The sequence below is a fragment of the Psammomys obesus genome, unplaced genomic scaffold (assembly GCF_907164565.1).
Source record: "Psammomys obesus unplaced genomic scaffold, mPsaObe1.curated_primary_1811, whole genome shotgun sequence".
Taxonomy (NCBI): domain Eukaryota; kingdom Metazoa; phylum Chordata; class Mammalia; order Rodentia; family Muridae; genus Psammomys; species Psammomys obesus.
This window is the reverse complement of record NW_026596095.1, coordinates 1,736,596-1,747,638: the sequence shown is the minus strand read 5'-3', so window position 1 is coordinate 1,747,638 and position 11,043 is coordinate 1,736,596. Positions and strand designations below refer to the sequence as shown.

General features: G+C 37.2%; 1 protein-coding gene and 1 non-coding gene across 3 annotated transcripts in view; both read left to right on the top strand.

The window, feature by feature from the left end:
- Positions 1–11,043, top strand: part of Rnpc3 (RNA binding region (RNP1, RRM) containing 3) — a 71,418-nt gene that overhangs the window by 31,453 nt on the left and 28,922 nt on the right. The window lies entirely within an intron of this gene.
- Positions 1,356–1,462, top strand: LOC129692112 (U6 spliceosomal RNA). The gene has a single exon (XR_008722636.1). It is a non-coding gene; the product is annotated as a U6 spliceosomal RNA (small nuclear RNA).

Here is an 11,043-nt window from a genome sequence, read left to right as displayed (position 1 = left end):
CTTTCCTCATCTAGAGCTTTGCACTATTTGACAAGTTTTAAGAGTGCACATGCGAGAGCTGGAGAGATGGTTGAGTAGTTAAAAGCACTGGCTGATTTTCCAAAGGAGCTGGGTTTAATTCTTAGCACCCACATGGCTCTGAACTGTCTTTAACTCTAGATACAAAGGATCTGACATCCTCACACATGCCTACAGGCAAGCAAAATATGTACATAAAAGAAAAAATAAGTAAATACCAACTAAGGTCACATGACCATTTGCAGAAACGGATCATAATTGGCACATTTTTTAAAAAGGAGTGGGGGGAAAAAAACAAACACTTGTGTATGTTAGGGTTTCTGTTCCTGTGAAGAGATACTGTGACTCTTAAAAAGAAAACATTTAATTGGGGCTAGCTTATAGGTTCAGAGGTTTAGTCGTTTTTGTATCATGGGAACCGTGATGGCATGCAGGCAGAGATTGTTCTACATCTGGATTGCCAAGCAGCAGGAAGAGAGAGTAAACCACTAGGCCTGGCATAAGCATTTGAAACCTCAAAGCCCTACCCCAGTTATTAGGTGTTATTATCACCTATCCTGATCCTTCCACTCTATGAGCCTGTGTAGGTCATTTTCATTCAAAACACCATATTCTAGGAGAAATATTTGAACCTTGTGTTTATATGTGGAACATGCAGGCCGGGTGTCTAAACTAAAAATTTCTAGACTAATACATGAACCTTTTTTCCTCCTGGATAGAGCTAAATCTAGAGTTGCCTTCTGTTATGTTGTCAGTTGTCCTGATAGTGGTACATTGTTATTATCTCTGGACCTAAACCAGAGTTAACACAGGATAAAAGTGCTTACAGTGTAATTTGGATCTGTCAGGAAGTTGAATACTCTTAGCTACTTTAAACAAGTCCCTTACTTTCTCCTAGAAGAATTATAAGTGGCTAACTGGAGGTCAGATAATGACCAGAGAGGTGAAATTTTCTCTTAAATACATGAGGATGGGAATTTGTTCTACTAAAAGGAAAATATAGCATTTTGAAGTCAAGTGAGAAAACTAGGTAATCAAACTAGGTGATCAAAAGGAGATGTCTTATGTCAGTGTACAACATATAAAGCTCAATTGCATGTTCTTTTCTGTTTATACCACCTGTGCCCAGGCTGCTGTATGATCTGCTACATCATGATTAAAGGTTAAGGAAACAGTCACTCCAGTAAGAATGGAAGTTTATCTGTCTCTAACAAAATTTCATAATCCTGATTAAGTAAACCATCACACAGATTAACCTTGAAGTTGCTGTTTTTAGAAGGTTTGCAAAGGAAACACTGAAAATTAAGATAAAATGTGTTTTTAAGAAGATAGGGACAGTGCTTGCTTTGGCAGCACATATACTAAAATTGGAACGATGCAGAGAAGATTAGCATGGCCCTAGTGCAAGGATGACATGCAAATTCATGAAACGTTTCATATATTTTGAGGTGTGTACCTGGGATGGACTACTATCTCATCCAAGTTTTATAGAAACACTGAACATCAGTATCCTACTGTTTGGAGGAGAATGAGTACATTTAGTGCAGGGAGTAGACATGTTTTTTAAATCCTGTGTATACTTTGTAGATATAGTATATGGGATAGCAAACAACCATTGCATGGATCATAGTCACATGACGGGATTCCTTAGCTCTCTATTAATTTGGTCATAATTTTTTAAATAAAAATAGTAATGATAAAAAGAAGATAGGGACAGATTTTATCAAATGTTTGAAAATTTAAAAGTTAGAAAAACTTTGAGTGCTTGCATGTGTTATACAAGAACTTAGAAAAAGGTTGCTATATAAGATGATGCTACCTTATATTGCTCACATAAACATTATCAGGTAATAGTAATATGTGTGATAGCAACATGTATGACATGTAAAAATAATTTTAAGTCTGTAAGGTATCATAATACTAAAGAATTTAGTGAATGTCTATCTGAAATTAAAAACTCAAGTCTTATAGCCAGTATAATAATAGTAATAGTATTAGTAATAATAGTAATAGTAATAAATAATGGCTCATACCATTATTTATTATTATTTATCATCAATGTCATGAGAAAATGAAGCTGTTCACATTGAGTGTTGGCATGCTAATTGACAGAAAATTGAAAAATTAGTTAAATGGACCATACAGAATGTTAAACAAGGTTGCTAGATTTAAAAATAACATGCAAACTACAAGTGTGTATTAACAGCAAGCTATTAGAAATTGAATGCAGCCACTCCTGATGAGATCTGATAGACTAAGATCAGAAGGAAGGAGAGGGGGACCTCCCCTATCAGTTGGACTTGGGGAGGGGCATGCATGAAGGAGTGGGAGGGAAGGTGGGATTAGGAGGGGAGGAGAAAGGGGTTTACAGGGGGGATACAAAGTGAAAAAAGTGTAACTAATAAAGTTAAAAAAAATTGAATTTTTAATAAAGTATCATTTCAATAATTACCAAATATAATAATAATTAGAGCGCCAAAGTGTGCTTGATGTAAATGCTGAAAACTTTACATGGTTTATTAATATACTATGTGCATTATTTAGAAGACATTTTAGGATGTCTTGTCTTTGTTTCATTGTTAGTCAAATATCACAGTTGGATACTGTGTTTATGCTGACAAAATATCTGAGAAATCTTTATAAAAGCAGCAGAAGTACAGAACTCATGTTTTATAACTTCTGCATAACACCAAGACTTCAAAGCTAATCGACATGATTTTTTTTTTCCAGAATGAAGAAGTAAAAATAATTGAAAAATAAAGAAAAAAAAATGCCAGGAATGTTTTCCACATAAATATGGTCAGCTAATATTTTGACATGTGAGATGCCAACTCAGTAGGCATAGTGTTTTGGTGCTTTTTAAAATGTACACAAAATAGAATATTAACAACCATTAAAAAAATAATAATCCCTCACACAATATAAGAGGTGTGTCTATTATAGAATGAAAAACAAAAACTTAAAAATACAAAATGAAGTTACCACAGTTGAGTTCATACAACACCAATTTTTTTGATTTATTTAAGAAATAAATATTAGACGATACTTTGCAAAGCACTATTAAGATAATTGATATAAAGATTTTTGTAAAGAAAACAAACTAAAACTAAAAAACAAAACAGAGAACTAATTTTAAACACTTAACCGAGGGCTTGAAGGATACAAATTAGAACCTAATTTTTTTTTAATATCACATGCAATTGGAAAATGTATCTGTAAGATAGCACCACCAAATACATTGCCAACGTAGCAATGCATAATCACCAGGACTCTTGCACATTGTGGAAATAATAAAGGAAGCTTAAAACTTATTCTGAGAGCATTTTCAAAAACTTATGTGATGGCAAACTCTAGGAACAAGCACAGCTACGTACCAGAATTAAAATGTAGATAAACAAGTTGACTACAAACTCATGTGACAATTTGGGGACACTTCTGTGTTCTCTTTAAAAGAGTACTTCGTCAAAATTATAGATTTATGCATCAGACAACAAATTGTACTGTATGTAAAATTTACAGAATAAAGTTTGTCTTGTTTTATGCCCTTTGTGATTTGTGTATATGCTTGTGATAAGTAGTACAGACTTTTTCATACACTTTCATCCACATTGGATATCTTTATTTTGAGATACCAAGCTATTACCAGACATTAAACATAAAACTTTTCCCCTTTATCTTTTTAAGTAGTTTCCTTTAAGGAAGCATTTGAAGGATGTTTCTAAATCTGTGATCTGTTCAATTTATAAGGTAGATACAGTTTTGGTGGAGAGGAAGTCTTATTGATTTTGATTTCCGTAAGCCCATTTGAGAATATTCATTGTTACTGCTATAAATTGGAACATTTTGCCTGTATCTGCAATTTTAATTTAATTTTAAAAAGCTATGTGTTAGGACTGAGCCATAAGCACATACACAAAAAGCTTTTGGCAAAATCCAGTATACTTTCATAAAAATCCTACATAATGTTAGGCTGGATAGGAAATACCTCAACAAAAGAAATTTGTATTTTTGAATCCCACAGTGAAAAGTATTGTAAATGGAGAAAAGCTTTACACAATCCCACTGAAGTCAAACCAAACATGAATTTCCACTATCCGTATTCATTTTCAATATTGTGCTTGTTAGTACTAGCTGGAGCAATAAGGCAAGTGAAGGAAATTAAAGAAATACAAGTAGGGAAACAAGAATTAACCTTTTGGTATTTACTGAAGACATACTATACAGTAAAGACACCACATATTCTGTACAAAAACTTTCATAAGGATAAATTCGACAATTGTGACAGGGTACAGAATCAGCTTGAACAAGTCAATAGCTTTTCTATACACCACCAACAAACATACAAAGGAGATAGATCATAGACACAACTATTCACAGAAACCTCAAAGAAAAAATAAAACCTAACAAAAGGAGTAAAAAACCTCTAAATGAAACTTTCAAATCTGTGGATGAGGTCGTAAAGACACTAACAAATGGAAAGACGAAAGTTTATGAGTTAATAGACTTTATATTTTGAAAATAACTACTTTACAAACAGATCCAATGCAACCACAATCAAAAACTCCATCCTCCTTCACAGAAATAGAAAAATGTACCCTAAGATTTATATGGAAACACAGAAGAGCACACATAGCCCAAACAATCCCGAACAAAAATAAATTGGATTTTAAGTTATTTTACAGAGTTGTAGTAATAAAAATTTGATATTGGCACAAAAAACAGACATGTAGACCAGTAGAACAAAATTGAACATCTAAATGTGAGTACACATAACTTTAGCTGTTTATTAGCAAGAATAGAGAAAGCATCTTCAACAAATGCTGGGGAAACTGGAGTTCAATATGGAGACAAAATTAGATCCATATCTGTCACCTTGCACAAAAACTGACTCCAAATGGACCAAAGACCTAAATAAAACCTGAAATACTGAGTATTCTTTTTGATAGAGGTGTTTAGGAATTTCTGAATAGGACTCCATTTAACCAAGAGTTAAGGCCAACAACTGACTAATGGGACTTTATAAAACTAAAAAATCTACATATACAGTTAAAGTGAACAACTGTGTGAAGAGGAAGCCCACACAATGGGAGAGAATTTTTTTTTGTTTTGTTTTGTTTTTTTTTTTTCCAACTTACCAGTCCTTAATTTAATTTTATCACATTAATATTTAAATGCAAACAGCCACATAAAAACCATTAACCCCTTCCGCCCAGCCCTCCTTTTCCAGAGCTCCCCAGCTAGGTTTACCTCCCGTGGTTTCTTTTATTTATTTATTTATTTATTTTTTTTTTATTTTTTTATTTTTCTTTTTAGTTACATTTTGTTAACTCTGTGTCCCAGCTGTATCCCACTCCCTCATTCCCTCCCCAACCCCACACTCCCTCCCTGGTCTCCTCCCTGCCCCTTTCCAAGTCCCCTGATAGGGGAGGACCTCCTCCCCTTTCATCTGACCCTGTTTTATCAGGTATCTTCAGGGCTGGCTGCAAAGTCCTCCTCTGTGGCCTAACAGACTGCTCCTCCCCTGGGGGGGGTGTCAAACAGCCTGCCCTTGAGATCCTGTTAGAAATAGTCCGTGTACCCCTTACTTTGGAAAACTACTTGGTTACTGAGCTACCACAGGCCACATCCGAGCAGAAGTTCTAGGTTATATCCATAGATGGTCCTTGGTTGAGTGTCAGTCTCAGAAAAGACCCTGTGCCCAGATATATTTGGTCCTTGTAGAGCTCCTATCCTTTCCATATCATACTAACTTCCCTTCTTTCATATGATTCCCTGCACTCTGCCGAGGGTTTGGTTATGAGTCTTAGTGTCTGCTTTGAAACACTGCTAGGTAGAGTCTTTCAGATGCCTTTTGTGGTAGACTCCTGACATAAGTTCAATGCACATCCCATTTGTCTTTCTAAATGAGGATTAATCACCTTCGCCTGTGTCCACTTTCTTGATTATCTTCTTTAGGTGTGTAGATTTCATTATGTTTATCATGTCTTGTAGGTCTATATAAGCGAGTATATACCAAGTTTGTCTTTCTCCTTCTGGGATACTTCACTCAGAATGATCTTTTCTAGATCCCGCCACTTGCCTGCAAATTTCATGATTTCCTCCTTTTTGATTGCTGAGTAGTATTCCATTGTGTAAAAATACCACAATTTCTGTATCCATTCTTCCGTTGATGGACATCTGGGTTGTTTCCAAGTTCTGGCTATTACAAATAAAGCTGCTACGAACATGGTTGAACAAATGTCCTTGTGTACTTGAGCAAATTTTGGGTATATACCTAGGAGTGGTATAGCTGGGTCTTGAGGTAGCACTACTCCTAGTTGTCTGAGAAAGCGCCAGATTGACTTCCAGAGTGGTTGAACCAGTTTACATTCCCACCAGCAATGGAGGAGGGTTCCCTTTTCTCCACAACCTCTCCAGCATGTGCTATCACTTGAGTTTTTCATCTTGGCCATTCTGATGGGTGTAAGGTGAAATCTCAGGGTCGTTTTGATTTGCATTTCCCTAATGGCTAATGAGGCTGAGCATTTCTTTAAGTGTTTCTCTGCCATTCGATGTTCCTCTTTCGAGAATTCTCTGTTTAGCTCTGTTCCCCATTTTTTAAGTGGATTACATGGTTTGTTGCTTTTCTGCTTCTTTAGTTCTTTATATATACTTGATATTAGCCCTCTGTCAGAAAAAGGGTTGGTGAAGATTCTTTCCCAATCTGTAGGCTGTCTATTTGTTTTGATGACAGTGTCTTTTGCTTTACAGAAGCTTTTCAGTTTCATGAGGTCCCATTTATTGATTGTTGCTCTTAGAGCCTGTGCTGTTGGTGTTGTATACCAAAGACAAAAAGGCTGAGAAAGAAATTAGAGAAACAACACCCTTCACAATAGCCACTAATAACATAAAGTACCTTGGTGTGACTCTAACCAAGCAAGTGAAAAACTTGTTTGAGAAAAACTTCAAGTCTCTGAAGAAAGAAATTGAAGAAGATCTCAGAAGATGGAAAGATCTCCCATGCTCATGGATTGGTAGGATTAACATTGTGAAAATGGCCATCCTGCCAAAAGCAATCTACAGATTCAATGCAATTCCCATCAAAATACCAACTCAATTCTTTACAGACCTTGAAAAAAAGATTCTCAGCTTCATATGGAGAAACAAAAATCCCAGAATCTCCAAAACGATCCTGTACAACAACAGATCATCTGGAGGTATCTCCATTCCCGATCTCAAGCTGTACTACAGGGCAACAGTAATAAAAACTGCATGGTATTGGCATAGAAACAGAAAGGAGGATCAATGGAATCGCATAGAAGACCCAGAAATAAACCCACACACCTATGAATACTCAATATTTGACAAAGAAGCCAAATCCATTCAATGGAAAAAAGACAGCATCTTCAACAAATGGTGCTGGACCAACTGGATGTCTACATGCAGAAAAATGAAAATAGATCCATATTTATCACCCTGCACAAAACTAAAGTCCAAGTGGATCAAGGACCTCAACATAAAACCAGATACTCTAAATCAGCTGGAAAAAAAAGTGGGAAACAGCCTAGAACTCATTGGCACGGGAGAGAATCTTTACCAGCTATGCATCAAAAGATTAAGATCCTTAAGATTTATTTATTTATATAACATTCAGCCTGCATGTGCGCCTGCTCACCAGAAGAGGGCACCAGATCTCACTGTAGATGGCTATGAGCCACCACGTGGTTTCTGGGAATTGAACTCTACCTTTAGGTAGAATAGCCAGTGTTCTTAAACTCTGAGCCATCTCTCCAGCTGTGCATGGAGATAACCTAAGACCCCTGCACAGATGTAGCCCATGGCAGTTCAGTATCCAAGTGGGTTCCATTGTAATAGGAACAGGGACTGCCTCTGACATGAACTGATTGGCCTGCTCTTTAATTACCTGTCACTGAGGGGGAAGCAGCATTACCAGGCCACAGAAGAAGACAATGCAGCCACTCCTGATGAGACCTAATTGACTAGGATCAGAAGGAAGGAAAAGAAGACCTCCCCTATCAGTGGACTTGGGGACGGGCATGCATGCAGATGGTGGAGGAAGGGAGGGATTGGGACAGGAGGAGGGAGGGAACCACAGGGGGGATACAAAGTGAGTAAAGTGAAATTAAAGAATTAAAAAAAGAAAAAAGATTAAGATCCAGACTATAAAGAACTAAAAAAAAAAAAAAAACCAAAACCACAAACCCAAAGTAACAATAATCAAATGACCTACTGAAAATGATCTTGAGACCTGAACAGAGAGCTCTTAAAAAAAAAAAAAAAAAAAAAAAAAAAAGTTCGTCAGCTCAAGCAATTAGAAACATGAAAATCACCTCCAATTTCCTCGACCCAGTGGGCATGGTAAAGATCAGTAAAATAAACAACAGAAAATGTTTCAGAGGGTTGATGTTGCAGTATATTTGATCCCATTGAGATCCCCAAGATGTTGAACTTTAAAAACCTGTCTTTTTTTGGTGTGGTTCAACCCTAACACACACCTTTAATCCAATAACTTCCTGTTTATTGTAAACAGATGATTAGGATGTGGCTCAGCCCTAATACACACCTTTAATCCCAGAGCTCTCTGTACAAAAATTTAATGTTAATTCTAGGTCAAGACAGAACCAAGTAACTAGTTGACAGGGATTAACAGAAAGGAGGGACTTTGATAGAAGAGTATTGAAAACAGCATGTAGAAGGAGGGGCTTTAGCTCTCTACCTCTTGAGCTTTTAGCTTTTTTTGACTTTTTCCTCCTGGGCTGTTGGGTGAGCTATCAAGCTTTTAGTGTTGGGTATTTTTGGTATTTTCCTTTTGGGATGTGAGCTGAGTAGGAAGATCAACTGGGTGCTTTCTTTGCTCTCTGATCTAGTAGGTTTGCACCCTGCATCTGGCTACTGAGTCTGAAATAGAGCACTTAGGATTTTTTTTTCTTTTTTTATAACAACAGGTTGAAGAACAGGGGAACTCACAATCATTCTTAGTATTGAAAAGTGGTACAGCCCTATAGAAACCAGTGAGGAGAAATAAAAGATCTAAAATCAAATGTGCCCTGTGACCTAGCTGTATCACTGTTTATCACATGTCCAAACTTGACATCATCCTCCCCAGACACTTAACCATGCTCATTGCTGCTGTATTCAAAATAGCTAACAAATGGAAACAACTTAAATGTCCTTCATCCAAGGAATAGATAATGAAAATATGCTTCATATATACTAATACAGACTGTTCAGTTATAAGAAAAATGAAATCATGTACTTTGCAGGTAAATGAATCGTACTAGAAAAGATCATACTGTGTGAGATAATCCAGATCCTGAAAGACATATGTCACATGTTATCAAAATTTGGAGCTAGGACATTTCAGGTACCTGAAAATGAGATCATTGCCAGGGTAGGTGGTTGTGGGATGAAGAGAGAGAAAAAGCAGCATAAAATGATCTGATTGAGGAAGTAGGATGGGGTGGAGTCTAATTTGGGAGGGAGAAGGGAGAAAAGCACAGGAGAGGGTCTAAGAGGGTAGCATAACAAAGATATCTGAAAAACTCATGTAAAATTAAATTTTAAAAAATCCCCAATTTTTAAAATTATTTTTACTTTTATTAATTACAATTTATTCACTTTGTATCCCCTCTGTAGCGCCCTCATTCATCCCCTCCCAGTCCTACCCTCTCTCTCTCTCTTCCCCACCGGTGTCCCTCCCCCAGTCCACTGATGGGGCAGTGCTCCTCCCCTTACCTCTGGTCCTAGTCTATCAGGTCTCATCAGGACTGGCTGCATTGTCTTCCTCTGTGGCCTGATAAGGCTGTTCCACCCCCAGAAGGAGGTGATCCAAGAGCAGGCCAATCAGTCCATGTCAGAGACAGTCCCTGTCCCCATTACTATGGAGACTTGGACACTGAACTGCCATGGGCTACCTCCATGCAGGGGTTCCAGGCCATCTCCATGAGTGGTCCTTGGCTGGAGTATCAGTCTCAGAAAAGACCCCCGTGCCCAGACTTTTTGGATCTGTTGCTCTCCTTGTGGAGCTCTTGTCCTCTACAAGTCTTACTATCTTCCACTTCTTTCATAAGATTCCCTGTACTCTGCCCAGAGTTTGGCTATGAGTCTCAGCATCTGCCTCGATATCCTGCAGGGGAGAGCCTTTCAGAGGCCCTCTGTGGTAGGCTCCTGTCCTGTTCCCTGTTTTCTCCCTCCTCTGTTGTCCATCCTCTTTTCCTTTCTGAATGGGGATTGAGCATCTTAGCCAGAGTCGTCCTTGATTGAAAAATCCCCAATTTTAAACTGAGAAAATAGAATTATACCAAACAACCAAAATTAAAAATGTTTAACCTATAAGTTAAAAAATTAAAGTAGGCTAAGATACTGAATTGTACTTAAAAAAAAAAAATCACTGTTAAATGACAGAGCAGTTAAAATGATCAAACTCCTGAAATGAAGAAAGAATAATAGATTCAGCTTTAACACTAAGTGATACTGAGAAATTCAGGAAGTCACAATCTTAATTTTTTGTTTTGCTTTTTAAAATATTTATTTATTGCAGTTTATTAACTTTGTTTCCCAAGGACATTTGCTGAGCTATGTTCACTGCAGCTTTATTCATAATAGCCAAAATCTAGAAATAACCTAGATGTCCCTCAACTGAAGAATGGTTACAGAATGGATACATTTACACAGTGGAATACTACTTAGCAATTAAAAACAAGGAAATCATGAAATTTGCAGGTAAATGGTGGGAACTAGAAAAGATCATCCTGAGTGAGGTAACCCAGAAGCAGAAAGACACATGGTATATAAGTGGGTATTAGCCATATAACATAGGATAAACATACTAAAATCTGTAGTCCTAAAGAAGCTAACAAGGAGGACCCTAGGGAAGAGGCTGAAACCTCACTCAGGAGGGCAAACAGCATATACATCAGAAAGTAGAAGACAGGGAACAGGACAGGAACCTTCCACGTGCGCCTTCTGAAAGACTACCCATCAGGGTATTGAAGGAGATACTGAGACTCATAGCCATACTTTGGG